Source organism: Pseudochaenichthys georgianus, chromosome 19 (assembly GCF_902827115.2).
Source record: "Pseudochaenichthys georgianus chromosome 19, fPseGeo1.2, whole genome shotgun sequence".
In the NCBI taxonomy this organism is placed as follows: domain Eukaryota; kingdom Metazoa; phylum Chordata; class Actinopteri; order Perciformes; family Channichthyidae; genus Pseudochaenichthys; species Pseudochaenichthys georgianus.
In genome coordinates, this window is record NC_047521.1 from 22,576,285 (window position 1) to 22,591,309 (window position 15,025).

The 15,025-nt window shown below is 46.9% G+C and overlaps 1 long non-coding RNA gene across 1 annotated transcript; it reads left to right on the plus strand.

Annotated features, from left to right (window-relative positions):
• Window positions 1–230: 230 nt before the first annotated feature.
• LOC117464405 (uncharacterized) lies at window positions 231–4,947 on the plus strand. The gene is made up of 4 exons (XR_004554077.2): window positions 231–1,193; window positions 1,798–1,922; window positions 2,023–2,156; window positions 4,526–4,947. It is a non-coding gene; the product is annotated as an uncharacterized lncRNA (long non-coding RNA).
• The last annotated feature ends 10,078 nt before the right edge of the window (window positions 4,948–15,025 follow it).

Here is a 15,025-nt window from a genome sequence, read left to right on the forward strand (position 1 = left end):
TTCAAACTGTCAGCAAGCACATCTTGCTTCATGACATTTACAAATAAACGCAAGATGGAGACTGAGAAGCTTACAGTATATGGAAAGCCGATGAATGAGGTCAATGCATTTCAATATCTGGGGCTATGGTTAGATAGTAAATGTACCATGGAAAACCCATATTAAACATTTGGAAACAAAATCCCAAAAAGTTTTGAACTTATTAAGAGCAGTGGCTGGATGAGACTGGGGGGCAGACAAACAGGCACTAATTGACATCTATAGGGCAATTATGAGGACAACTCTGGATTACGGGTGTATAATATATGCAGCAGCAGCAAAAACGTCATTACTAAATATTTATAGATTACAATATAAAGCGATACGGTTGTGTATAGGTGCAATTAAGTCAATAATTATCACAATTACCTCAAAATATACACAGATGGTTCTAAGAACAAGAGTGTGTTGGAGTTGGTATATATATCCCAGACTTTAAAATATTGATTTCAAGAAGAACGTCAGATCAATTATCACTCAGTGTGCAACAGAAATGCTGGCTGTAATAATAGGATTACAGTGGGTTGAAGAGGTCAGACCAGATAGGGTGGTGATATGCACAGATTCATTATCCATTTAAAAAAGTATACAGTCAACAACAACTGTCAGAGAAGAATTACTCATAGAACTTAATCTAGGAAATCATGATAGCTAGACTCAGACTGGATCACACAGCATTGAATGTTACTCTATGTCATAGGAACTGTGGATTTAAAAAAAATGTGGAACATATCATATTACACTGCAACATGTACAAAACAGAGAGGGAAAAACTAAGAGACAGGGTCAGAGAGGCAGGAAGGGAGTGGAGCCTGATGGGGATACTGGGAACAGAAGGTGAGGGGGTAAGAGCTACCAGGAAGGCCATTCTTAAGTATTTGAGTGAAAAAGGATTGATTGGAAGAATTTAAAACAACGTAAACACAGTGGTATAATTCCACAAGTGCTGATAGGATGATATGTTGATACACGCTCTTGTACAGTAGGGGGCGGTATGCACCTTAAAGTTGTTTGCAATCCGCCAAAAAACCGAGAGAAGAAGAAGAAGAAGAAGAAGAAGAAGAAGAAGAAGAAGAAGGATTATACATCCATGGAACGACCAGACACATGGCAGCAACGTTACCTCTGCTTCATTAATTTCTCCTGTTCAACAGGTTAGTAGTGTGGACACCGATTATGTTATATTTCGATCTAAGAAGTGTGTTTGAAACTGTTTTATGTGTAGTTTAATGTCATTCTGTGAGCTACGCCACTAGCGTGTGGCTAATGGCGTCCGCTAGCTTCTTTAGCACAGGCTGTTGCCCCCTGAATAATGAAACATGTTACCATGTGTATGACTCCCGTGCACTAGTCTGGCTTACATTTAAAGTTTATTCTGTTTGTATAAATATGTGAAATGCTGGTCTGAGGTCATAATTGTTCATATTATTTAAATGCTAAAGCGCTAATGCTATGCTAATGGTGTGCCTGTACAACATAGCCATGTTAAAGTGACTACAGTCAACCGGAGGGTGTGTTATCTGTAATCGCTGTATTATATACTGTAAATGAAAAAGGCTTTAATCCTTCATGAAAGTCATAATATGGCATGTGGATTTATGTCCATTTTTGATTAGAGACAAATATGTCATACGGTTATTTTGATATGCTAAATGTATGTTTACATTCTCAGTTAGCGTCAGGCCTCACTGAGGCGAAGTATTGAGGTAGAAAGCTGGTGAAGCCATTTCCTGCTGTCATTATATTCTGTTTGCACAGATAATAAACCTGGTTGGCACGAAGGAAGTCGTTTTCATTCGACACAACGCAGAGATACATGTGGCGTCAATCCAGACCGGTTACACAAAGAATGATTAGATAAATAGAGAAAACAGATATAATTTGTAAGTGAATTTATTAATTTGTTTAATACATTCTGGCTAGAACGACCACACAGACGGCAGCAACTTTCCCTCTGCTTCATTCTTTTCTCCTGATCAACAGGCTTATTATCTGATTACCAGCTCTGCACAGCGGACTTGTAACACTAGCAGCAGTGGAGATGGAGCATCAGAACCTGGAGGCTTCGACTCTCCTGAAGAAGAAGAATACAGCAACAAGGATCCATTTGAAGATAGGTAAATATTACAGTAATAGTGTACTTGCATTGTGTGGGTGTAAAGGTGTAACTTTGGTTTGATAAGTGGGGGGGGGGACACAGAACAGGGGGCAATGAAACATTTTCTCAATTTAATTCCATTTCCTGCCTTTCTACAAATATATTAGGGACTATAGTGTTAACAAATCCAAGAAAAATGTGTAGTGTATATAATCAGTGTGCACACTTATCTAGTATCCTATCCATGTGAACCTGTTTTATTTGTGATGACCTCACATCCTCTAGGGGGGGTACTAGTATATATATTTCAATCATCAAAATCCATTAGAATATGCTCACAAGCAATAACACATATTTGATCAACTCCTCTCTCCTATCTTTATCTTACCTAGTCTGCATTCTTTCTTTTTATTTATGCATATTTTACTAATCACTCCCCTTTCAAATTGTGTTTTTTATTTTGTACTGACCTATTGCACACAGTGGAATGATTTATTAACTAATTTTATATACAACTAATATTACATAGATGGAAATGATGACCAAATCTCCCTGAGCTGACGTTATCTCTCTCAGTCCCACAGGAGAGAGCTCTCCCTCTCCTTATTGTTGAAACGGCTTCTAATTCGGGTTGCCAGAAACTGACCATGATCAAAATCGATTATTCGGCAGCCCTGGCGAATAATAATCGATTATTCGACCCCCCCCCCCCCCCCCCCCCCCCCGCGCGGGAGAAGAAAAAAAAAAACTCAGACAAAAGGAATTCCGTTGTTTTCTTTACTGTAACATGTTTAACAGTACAAACAAGCATGTCATCACAACGACGTGGCCTTGAAGTGAAGTTGGTAATGGCCGGCTGTGCTGCGTCTTTCTCTGTAACCTCTTTGGCGTGCTTCGCACTCAAATGCGAACGCATTGTTGAGGTTGAGCTGTGATAGACCAACGTCTTTTCGCAGAGCTTGCATTTAACTTCCTTTGGACTTGTAAGTTCGAAGTAGTTCCACGAGGAGGAACTCTTTTTACCTGCCGGCTGCCGCTTTGTTCATCTTTAGTCGCACGTGTGAGGGAGAGGGCAGGCAGCAGGCTGCTCTGCACGCAGGCTTCCTCCAAGTTTACAGTAAAACAAACTGGTGGTGTGACCAATGGCCATTTACAATTATTAATACTATTACTATTATTAGCATATATATATATATATTTTTTTTTTTGGTTGAAACTAAGCCAGAAAAAAAAAAAAATATATATATATATAAATCAAATCGATTTTTAAAAATAATATTCGATTATGGAGACTGTAACGAATATTCGAATAATCGCTGGCATCCCTACTTCTAATCTCCGTTAGCTCCGAGCTAGCACCAAATACTAACAACGGCCCATTCCCAAACCGCCCCCTACCCCTCCGTTTGCACGTTCACGCGGAGGGTCCGCCATATTGAGGGCTGTTCCAAACCAACGAGTGTGGAGGGGGAGTGGGCTCTCAAGCCCTCAAAGAGCGAGTCTGCAGCGGTGCTGACTTGAGACCGGTCTCTAACTGACCGGAGTCACGCTGTGTGTCCTCAGGAAACAAGCTGTTTACAAGTAGTTCCAGCAAACATCCACTGATAAACTGCGATGTTAACAACCTCATGATAACCTCATATGTTTTTAACTTAAGATCAAACCTGTGTTTAGTCTAGACAATGGTAAATGTGTGCATTTTATTATAAAGTTGTGTATATTTACAGACCGTTGCAAAAACTAAGAAGCTTATAAACATCAGGTTTAAAACTAAAAGAGCTTTGAAACACAATGAAAGATGTTTGGAGTTTTATTTGAGTTATTCATTTAAACTTTTTGTCAAAGAGATGCTGATTTGAAACCGTTGTTACATACAGTTACGGCACTTCCTGTTTGTGCCGGAGAGGGGAGGCCGTCCCAAAGCTTGCTGCTGTATTTACTCCCTCCATCTGACAGGAGGGAGCCTCGTTGAGCTGCGAGTGTGGCTACAGGCGGAGTTCACTCCGTCACGGAGGGGTAGGGTCGAGGGAGTGGTTTGGGATTGGGCCAACGTCTCTTTCTATCTCTCACACGCTGCTCCTCCTCCTCCTCCTCCTCCTCCTCCTCCTTAGTCTTAGTCCATGAGCTGGACTAAGGCATTTGTTTTCAATTCTCTACAAGAATACTATAGGTAGTTGCACAGTTTGTGCGAGAGTAAGTTGTTTTCTTCTTCTCCTCCTCCTCCTCCTCCTCCTCCTCCTCCTCCTCCTCCTCCTCCTCCTCCTCCTCCTCCTCCTCCTCCTCCTCCTCGAGAGAGAATTTTATTTTGAGTTATGCTTGAGAAACATTCCACTTGAACTTTATTTTAACAAACTTAGTAGTAATTATTGTCCTATATATTTTTTTCAGATTTCACAGCTTTCTGGGCCTAGCAGCAAGAACCTCCATCTGTCCCTGCCCCCAAGTCAAGATCTACCGTGGCTCAAGGGCCTTCACCACCAAGGACCAGAGGACCATCATCACTACAGTGGCCTCCATCTGCCACAAGATTAAGATACACCTCGGTACAAAGGCCTCCACCACAGCCATCACGATCAACCCAGCCAGCAAAGAAGTCTCGCCTAGCAGACGTACCTCCCACATGGCCACCAGCATCAACCTGGGACAATCACACCTACCTACCTCCCTCCGACACAGCCACCAGCAGCCCATGCACCATCACAGCAGCCAGACCCCCTGTCCTGGAAGACAGACAAAGACCATGACACTGCTCCCCCTGTCTTTACATTTATAATGAATAGTTGGTTGAAAAAGTTCTGATATTGTAAATATTGAGATTTTACAGTTTCTTATGTTAACATAAATTGTTTGTTTGAAAAAAAAAAAAGTTCTAATGCTCAATTTGTATTTGTACACATCACATGAACCTTGGTGTGGAATATGAAGTGATGAATCAGTCCTGATGTAACTTTTCTGTGGTGAAAGCAGAGGGATGGAACTATTTTACACATGAATAACATTTCATTTAATCTATATAGGCCTATAGTGTAATTCATATTATTTCACTACTTTTGTAAACCAAATCTAAAACGCCCCAAAAAATAGATGAGATGAGTAAATGTGTTTTCACCTATGGTTTTCAGGTTTTCCAAAAATCGGATTTCTGTTTTTCAGCTAAGTATTTCATAAGACAGTGCTCTAAGGTGAGTGACTTGCATCTCTAGCAAGACCAGAGAGTGTCCTGAATATTTTGATAAGTAACATATGGGGTGCCATGTTATAAGTACATTTAAAAGGTGATTTAAGGAGACGTCTACATATCGAGAAAATATCCTTATACTCCATAGGGTTAAGGAAAAGGGTAAGGCAATTGTATTTTTTATATATATATTTTATATTGTTTGATTTATTGATTATATTCAAAGGAAAATTAGTTTCATCCCTGAATCTGGAATAATATACAATTTACAGCAAAGCCTAAAAATGTCAAGAACTTTTCAACTACAGATTGCTTTGGTCTGGCTTTACTCTTCACTGATTGGTTAAAGACACTTTAAACTTAGTGGCTATGGAAATCAGAAGGAGGGCATTATCATATTAAAAAAACGCGCGTTTTATACGCGTCGAGAACGCGCGTAAAACGGGCGTTTTTTACGAAAAACGCGCGTTTTAAACGGGCGAATAATGGCACTTTAGGCTTTCGATACGCGAGGCTGACACTCCCGCGAGCGAGCAAGAAGGCTGTTTCGCGAGCGAGCGCAGAGCCACTCGCGGGCGCAGAGCCGCTCGCGGGGGTTTAATCTGCGCGCGAGGGTCATTTTATGCGCGTGTAAAAGCACATTTTCAGCTCGTGAGTAGCTTGTTTTACGCGCTAGAATATTGACCCAAATCTGACTCCATACCTGGGGCAGCACAAGGTGCGTGCATCACCTGATGCGCCACAGCTCTCTACTCTGCTGGAGGAACATTTCCTACGTTGCTTGGAAGCGTTCTATTTCGTCCCTACTGACCGCCAGAGGCGGTGCTTTAGCACTGGATATGTCCATCGCGCGCATGCGCAGCTCGAGTACCAATAACAACAAAGTCACCTGTGACCCACGTGACACCGGCTATATCAGCCGGTATTGTCAGAGGATCTGTTCCTTTTCATCTTCTCGCTGCGCGAGGGTACCGTGGCTACGTTTTCGTAGCCTACAGCGTTCACGTTTGAACGTTTGATCTGAGGGATTTCTCTGCAAACAGCTGGCCGCGTGAAGCTTCGCGACTGACAGTCGGAGCTACGGGTCGTTAGACGCGTCCTCCAGGAGCTGTGGCCGGCTGTGCAGAGCCGCGACAGACAGGTTTGTGTCAGCTTGTTGCTAGTGATGGCTGTGTTTCCACACCCGCTCCCAGCCAAGTTGTCCTGATTACCGTCTTATTGTTTGTGGCTTAGACTTTCTGGTGACGACAGTGTTCCGCTTCCTCTCCATAAAGTTGCCCTTATGCTCTTTTGAAAGTTCTGGTTGTGGCGTTGTGCCCGAGCTATCATTAGCATTTGAGTCCCAGCTTTGGCTGCGTCCCTCATTCGATTTAGTATGGAAAGCCAAGAGTGTCATACTTTAAACCCGTTTTTCGTTTAGATGCAGAAAGTAAGGTAAGTACTTTCTATTTTCTAGAAGCTATTATCTGGTCTTAACATTTGTGTTCTGACTTGGTCGCTTGTTTGTTAGCAGCAGCCGCTTGGCTAACACCTTGCTGTTGAGCTTAACTATTAACTCAGGGCAGTGCTCCCGCTCCCTGTAGCATAGGGTTTGATTGCAGTAGCGCTAGTTCGTTGTATTACTGCTCCTAGTACTAGACTCCTAGCACTAGGATGATCTGCAGAGAACATCTTCACGGCGGGTGCTGTGTGCTCGGCATGTGCGGTTACTACTGTAACCAGACACGGTTCTATGTGGGCTGTTCTCTTTCTTAGAAGCTAATTATCTGGTCTTAACATTGTATTCTGACTTGGTTGCTTGATTGTTAGCAGCAGCCGCTTGGCTAACACCTTGCATGTACGGTTAAGCTTCATTATTTAACTCAGCCGGTGAGGGCAGTGCTCTCGCTGCTGCTCCCGGTAAACGCATGGTATGGTTGCAGTAGCGCTATATCGTGGTATTTACTGCTCCTAGTACTAGACTCCTAGCACTAGGACGATATGCAGAGAACAATCTTCACTGTGTGTGCGTGTGCTCTGCATGTATGGCCATTAAGGAGGATTTCATCCTCCCAATATTATATTGTCTAGTGGGCAGCCGTTGGCTGACACTTTTAGGCACCGGCCACAATTACTATTGTAACTACGGTTCCAAGCTGTGTAAGTACTGGCCATAGTTAATACTGTAACTACGGTTCCAAGCTGTGTAAGTACTGGCCATAGTTAATACTGTAACTACGGGGTTAAGCCGTAAGTACTGGCCATAGTTACTACTGTAACTACGGTTCCAAGCCGTGCACGTACTGGCCATAGGCAATACCGTAACTACGGCTCTATGCCGTGTAATGGCCATAGTTACTACTGTAACTACAGTTCTAAACCATGTAAGTACTGGCCATAGTTACTACTGTAACTACGGTTCCAAGCCGTGCAAGTACTGGCCAGAGTTACTACTGTAACTACGGCTCTATGCTGTGTAAGTATCCAAGCCGTGCAAGTACTGGCCAGAGTTACGACTGTAACGACGGTGCTAAGCCGTGTAAGTACTGGCCATAGTTACTACTGTAACTACGGTTAGATGCCGTGTGAGCCCTGGCCATGGTTACTGCTGTAACTACGGCTCTGTGCTATTCTATTCTTTAGAAGCTAGTTATCTGGTCTTAAACATGTGTGTTATTTGACTTGATCTCGCTTGATCGTTAGCAGCAGCCGCTCGGCTAACGTCTTGCGTATACTGTTAGCTTCTTTATTTTACCCAGCTAGGTGAAGGCAGTGCTCTCGCTCCCGCTCCCTCTACCGGTAATGCGGATGTAGCTACATCCCTTTTTCTGTTCGGCGAGTAGTAGCACCGCTCTACTCTTCCCGTTCAGCAGGTAGCCGGTGAAGGCTGTGTTCCCGCTCCCGGTTACACTGCATCTGGCGTTCGACTCTAACTTAACCAGTAAAGGCAGTTCTCGCCCCCACTCCTGGTAGACGCCAAACGGCCTCGTTTTTCCGTTAAGCAGGTAGCTGGTGAAGGCTGTGTTCCCGCACCCGCTCCCGGTTACACTGCATCTGGCATTCGTCTCTAACTCAACCAGTGAAGGCAGTTCTCGCCCCCGCTCCTGGTAGACGCCAAACCGCCTTGTTCTTTCTGTTAAGCAGGTAGCTGGTGAAGGCTGTGTTCCCGCACCCGCTCCCGGTTACGCTGCATCTGGCATTCGTCTCTAACTCGACCAGTGAAGGCAGTGTTCTCGCCCCCGCTCCTGGTGGACGCGGAACTGCCTTGTTTCTCCGTTAAGCAGGTAGCCGGTGAAGGCTGTGTTCCCGCTCCCGGTTACACTGCATCTGGCATTCGTCTCTAACTCAACCAGTGAAGGCAGTTCTCGCCCCCGCTCCTGGTAGACGCCAAACTGCCTTGTTTTTCTGTTAAGCAGGTAGCTGGTGAAGGCTGTGTTCCCGCACCCGCTCCCGGTTACACTGCATCTGGCATTCGTCTCTAACTCAACCAGTGAAGGCAGTTCTTGCCCCCGCTCCTGGTAGACGCCAAACTGCCTTGTTTTTCTGTTAAGCAGGTAGCTGGTGAAGGCTGTGTTCCCGCACCCGCTCCCGGTTACGCTGCATCTGGCATTCGTCTCTAACTCAACCAGTGAAGGCAGTGTTCTCGCCCCCGCTCCTGGTAGACGCTAAACTGCCTGGTTCCGTTAAGCAGGTAGCTGGTGAAGGCTGTGTTCCCGCACCCGCTCCCGGTTACGCTGCATCTGGCACTCGCCTCTAGCTCAGCCAGTGAAGGCAGTGTTTTCGCCCCCGCTCTTGGTAAACTGCCTTATTTACTAATCCAGCTAGGTGAAGGCAGTGATCTCGCTCCCGCTCCCTCTGCCGTAACGTGGGTGTAATTACATCCCTCTTTCTGTTCGGCGAGTAGCAGCAACGCTCTACTCTTTCCATTAAGCAGGTAGCTGGTGAAGGCTGTGTTCCCGCACCCGCTCCTGGCTACGCTGCATCTGGCTACCTACAGAATGGTTCATTCATGTAGCGCCTGTAGGGTTTCTCTTGAGCCCGAGGACGGCCACGACCGCTGCCCCTCCTGCCTCGGCCGCTTCTGGCGGTCAGTGGGGACGAAATTCGAGCATCTGAGGGAGGTTCTCACGGTAAACGCCTGCATGAGCTGTAGCTGCATGCCTCGGGTGCTCAGAGTGGCTCGAATCACTGAGGTGGAACGTCTGGCAGCAGCCAACAGACACCTCTCCTTGTCACGTACTCCTCCAGATCAATTCGGCCGTTCCCGGCGACTTGAGGGAGCGATGGCTTTGTGTGCTCCCCCCAATAGAAGGACTAGAAATAGGCTGTCCTCTAAAGTGGATCGGCTAGCTGCCGATAGGGGCATGATGAAGTCGCCTCTTGGCCCTTCAGCCTGGGCCCGGTGTAGGGGCTGCTAACCCCCCCCTTCGGTGGGCGCCCCTCCTTCGGTTGGCGCCCCTCCTTCGGCTGACGCACCTCCACCGGTTGACGGAGAGTCCTCCGGTTGACGGAGAGTCCTCCGTCGCGTACCAGTCGAGCCAGGGGAGCTGTTTAGATCAGCTGCCCTCGGAGGCACTGGAGTGTGCCGCCCAAGCTAGGCAGACCAGGCAGCAGCACTCGGGTCCTCGCAGACCTGTGCCCACTCCCAGCAGGCCCAGGGGCCACTCTAGCAGCCGCACTCAGCCGCTGGATTACAGGGGTGGTCTGCAGAGGTCTTAGCGGCCCACTCAACCGCCTCCCAATGACTTTCGTGCCCCATGTCGCCCGCCTTCCAGGCGGCCTCGTGCCCCAGAGCCTGACCGGAACCCCCCAAGAGGCTCCAGGGTCCGGGGGGGCTGGGCTCTGAAATCCCGAGGGTGGTCGGCGGCTGCTTTCCCAGCAGCAGCTCAGTTTCTGGGCAGTCTGTACTTCCGTCCCTTGGGTGGTTTTCACCTTAACCCAGGGGTACGGACCGCAGCTCCGGCCCCTAGCCTTCGGCTGGGTCTAATTGACAGTCGTCAGCGATCCGGCAGGGGCCCTACCTCTGGGCCAAGAGTTGTCCGTCCTTTTGTCCAAGGACGCAATCAACCCAGTAAGACCCTCTGCTTAGCCAGGGGGTTCTACTCGGCATACTTTCTCGTGAGCAAGAAAGTCGGCGGATTTCGCCCGATCTTGGACCTCAGAGGAATCAACAGATTCCTGAAGGTGCTGCCATTCTATATGCTGACTACTGCATACGCACAGGTGGAGTGGTTCCCAACCGAGGGATGCCTACTTCCACGTGGGCCGGGCAAGAGGGTGCCTTATATTCAGTTCCTCCGGCCCTTGGGCAGACTGGCAGCTGCCTCGGCCGCTGGGCCCTTAGGCCCGCTGTCGTTGTGCCCCATGCAGATGTGGCTGAACAGCCTTCACTTGGACGCCAAGTGGCACAGGCACAGTGAAGTCAGGGTGTCGCAGCATTGCTCCACTCTCCGTCACGCTGGAGGGGCAGGGCCTATCTCTGGTAGGCGTGCCCATGGGCGCCATCCCATCCCGCCAGGAGACCATCACCATAGGTGCATGTCTCTCAGGGTGGGGTGCAGTGCGGCAGGGCAGGACCGTTCAGGGTCAGTGGTCTGCCCAGCAGAGTGCGCGCCGGGTCAACGTGCTAGAGCTTCGGGCCGTGCAGCTTGCACTCACGCACTTTCTACCCCAACTGGGGGGCAAGAATGTGCGTGTTCCTTGGGGACAGCATGTACGTTGTTGCTTAGACAACAGTCCCTTCTAGATAGTGGACGTTCTCACTCCACTCTGAATTCATGTGGCTGCGATTCTGCCCGACATGTTCGGGTCGACGGCGCCACGGCGGGGTGCCACAGGTCGGTGTCCCTCTTTATGAGAGGGGCTTTACGGCAGCGTCCCCCTTGCACCCCGAGGGCTCCGGCTTGGGACCTGCCCTTGCTGCCGGATGCCCTATCACCTCCTCCCTTCGAGCCCCTGGCCCAGGTGGGGCTTAGGTGGCTGCCCACAAAGGCAGCATTTCTGCTTGCCATAGCCTCAGGGAAGCGAGTCGGGGAGTTGCATGTCCTCTCCATAAACAATACATGCCCGAGGTGGGACTCATGCGTTGCCCTTTGGGCAAATGTGGCATTCCCGCCCGGGGTCCTTCCACAAACTCACTTCAATCAGCCTGTCCAGCTGGCACGCTTTGACATTCAGGAGTACGGCACATCGAAGTTGCTGTGCCCGGGGGGTGCCCAAAGGGCGTATATCAAGGCTACTGCCTGTATACGGCAGGAGGAGCAACTCTTGAGTTTGCCCTGGCGGCACTAAAGGAGGTTAGGCCCTCTAACCAGTGGCTTCCCCACTGGGTTGTCGATACCATCTCACAGGCTTACGGGGCCAGTGGCCTCCCCCTGCCACCAGGCTGAGATGCCACTCTACAAGGAGCATCTCAACATATTGGGCTGCCCTGAGAGGGGTGCCCCTGGAGACCATCTGCGCCGCGGCGTCGTGGGCGTCTTCTGGCACATTCTCCAGTTGTCATCAGGTCAATGTCGCCACTCCCCATTCTTTGGGCGTGGTCCTTTTGCCGAGCTCCGCTGCTTCCAGTGGTGAGCAAGGGCTTGGATTCTTCATGACATTGTTGGTATAGGTCATCCAGTGCTAAAGCACCGCCTCTGGCGGTCAGTAGGGACGAAATAGAACGATAGTTACGGCTGTAACTACGGTTCTATGAGTCCCGGATGACCGCCAGAGTTCCCTGTCACCCAGAATTCTTGTGTGCTCGCGAGAAGATTCGGGGAACAGATCCTCTGACAATACCGGCTGATATAGCCGGTGTCACGTGGGTCACAGGTGACTTTGTTGTTATTGGTACTCGAGCTGCGCATGCGCGCGATGGACATATCCAGTGCTAAAGCACCGCCTCTGGCGGTCATCCGGGACTCATAGAACCGTAGTTACAGCCGTAACTATCGTTCCCTACGTTGCTGGAGAAACTGGTGGCGGTCCGGGGTGCATTCATAAAAATGATAGGCTAATTGATCACAGGTGGGCAGTGGCAAGCAAGCTTAGAATCAAAAGTGTGTTTCACCGTTGGGGTGAACTCAATGGCGGATGTATAGGCTGGTCGTGTAGGACTACAGTTAACTGTGCTGTTTTTGGAGAGAAAGGGTTGCGAAAAAAAAGTCTATGTTCTCCTGGTCGGGGGATCATAGCGCCACTAACTAGTGGTGTCGCAAGAGGATAAGCTAGTTATCGCTTTTGGGCGGTCTTCAGGCACGATCTTAGCACTTGTACAAGGGTGGATGCGCGAGTAGGTGCTCCATTTCTATAATTCCCTACCCCCTCTGAAAACCTCCTAATTCTGACTAAATTGAGCTGAATGAACTTTGCTGTCACGCTGGTGTTTATTGCGAGTTCATGTTTGTTTGTCTAATTGTTTCTATATTGGTTTGCCTACCCGCCGTCTTGTGTATGCTTTGTAACAACTAATAATGAATCAGTCCATAGCCAGGGTAAAATGAACTAAACTTTAGTATTTGCCTTATCCACTTTTTGCCTTCTTTAGAGTTATTAGTAATTCAAGATTAATTATTGAATTAAATGTGCTATAAGATAAAATACTGAAGCTTTGACTTGATCATTTCGTTCACAACATTAGACCTTGTCCTCTCATCTCTACTAAAATAAGATACGTGTGCATGTTTGGGTGTTTTAACACTCCTGTCTTGTACCTAGTCTTGTCAGGGATGCAAACTCATCAGGTATGAAAAAAAAAAAAAAGGTGACAAGGATCCGAGCTCCCCCGACCCCACGGAATATCGGTTTTACAATGAGGAATAACAGATGATTTTAGCAGTCAGAACAACTAAAGCAGCAGTGGTCATAATAACAGAAACGCTACAGAGTCACATCTAATAGAAATATATATAAAAGCATTTATTTTAATTGTGTAGCAGTCAGTTTATAATTTTGGCAGCACTGTTGAGCATTTTGAAACATTTTCAACAACTGCTATACTTGGGCACAATTTTGAGATACTTGTCAGAGGTACATGGTGTACTTCTACTCCACTACATGTATTTAATACCTTTTAGGCGGCGGGTACTGTAGGCTAGGGAAGGCTTAGCCTTCCCAAATATTGTTGTCACTGCATGGTAAAAGAAAAATATAATGTATAATGTGTGTGTCTTTGACATTAGCGCTGCTATGCAGCCACCTGTGCCCTGTACTACGAAGCCAGTTCAACATACCCTGGATACGTTTGAGGTATGATATCTTAACTAACTAACAAACGCGCTCTCGCTAAGCGGTCCTATCAACTCGGTAAATCAAGCCAGGATTTTTCTCTCCAGCTGAGACCGTGTTCACGTGAAAGGGGCGGGGTTAGCAATATTTGACCAATCACAAACAGGGATAAGTGTAGCCTAGCGCAGCGTCATACTTCATTAATGAAAAGTAAACTAATATTAGACAAATATGAACTTTAAACATCCATGACTTAAACATATAATCTAGGATACAAGCCACATAGTTGCACCTGCAAGGTGAATACAGCTGGTGAAAGAAAAAGTGTCTGAATGCGTACATTAACAATTATGATATCACTGCCCCGTCAAAAACACGAGTGGATCTGACTTTAATTACATTTGACTTGAGTATTTCGTCAAACTTAATGTGTTGCTTAAAATAATACTTCTGCATACAGTAGGCCTATGTGACAATGTAAGTGTTGCACGGCCAGATACGGCTCAGCTCACTCAGGTAAGGAAATATATGATATATTATGATATTATATGATCGATGATCTGATTGATAATGTGATATGAATGATAAGTGTGACACGTCGGCGTCTTCTCTTCATACGGCAGTTTAAACTGTATTTCCTTTACTTAATACATTTAAACTCCGCACACTGAGCTCTGATCAGGTGGTGCCCGTGCTTTCACTGAGTTGATCTCTTTTCTATAGACGCCGGAGGCAGGCAGCATCAGGTAAAACAAGTTATTTAGCCTTCCCATACCTGAGCCTCACGCACCGCCTATGTCCATAGGTAATATAGCTGCGGAAGCTATACCATCTTAGCGGAAAAGCAGAGCCTTATTATACATCCAAAAGCAGAGCTGACAGGCAGGAAGACTCGAGCACACAGCTCGTGCTTCATTATCATATATATAAAAAAAGAACACCATGCGTGTCATGATGGCACATAACTGCTCGCGGCTGCAGATTACTCCAGTTCCCAGACCCCCCCCATACCCCAACGATATTTTTTTGCAGATCTACATGAATCACACAAACGACCTATTTTGGATTCTAAACGGCGAATTTCGCCGAAAGGTGACACGTTTGCATCCCTGCTTGTTATCCTTTTCATTACAGAGCTGGGAAAATGGTGTATTGATTAGATTCTGATCCGTGCAACTCCAATTTTAACTGACTTTAGTTCTAATGTTAATGATAATTTGATTTCAACCCATAAGTAATTATTTAAATTAACTCAACATTTCACATGATGGATTAGTGTTCCACATTTTTCCCACTAATTTGTTTTATGATTAGGCCAATGGTAAAGAGAGACATTGATGACCCTGTGTCCCTTTTGTTGGTACGTGGTTCCATTTTGTCTATGGCCTCGGACGGCTTCACTAAAAGTCACCCAGCTCTGCCCTGCTACAGTCCGGCTGAGTGCAGTCACAGAGATGCTATGGCTGCTCTACATGACATTAATGGTCTGGTCCGAGAATGGACTTCGGGTCAATGCATAG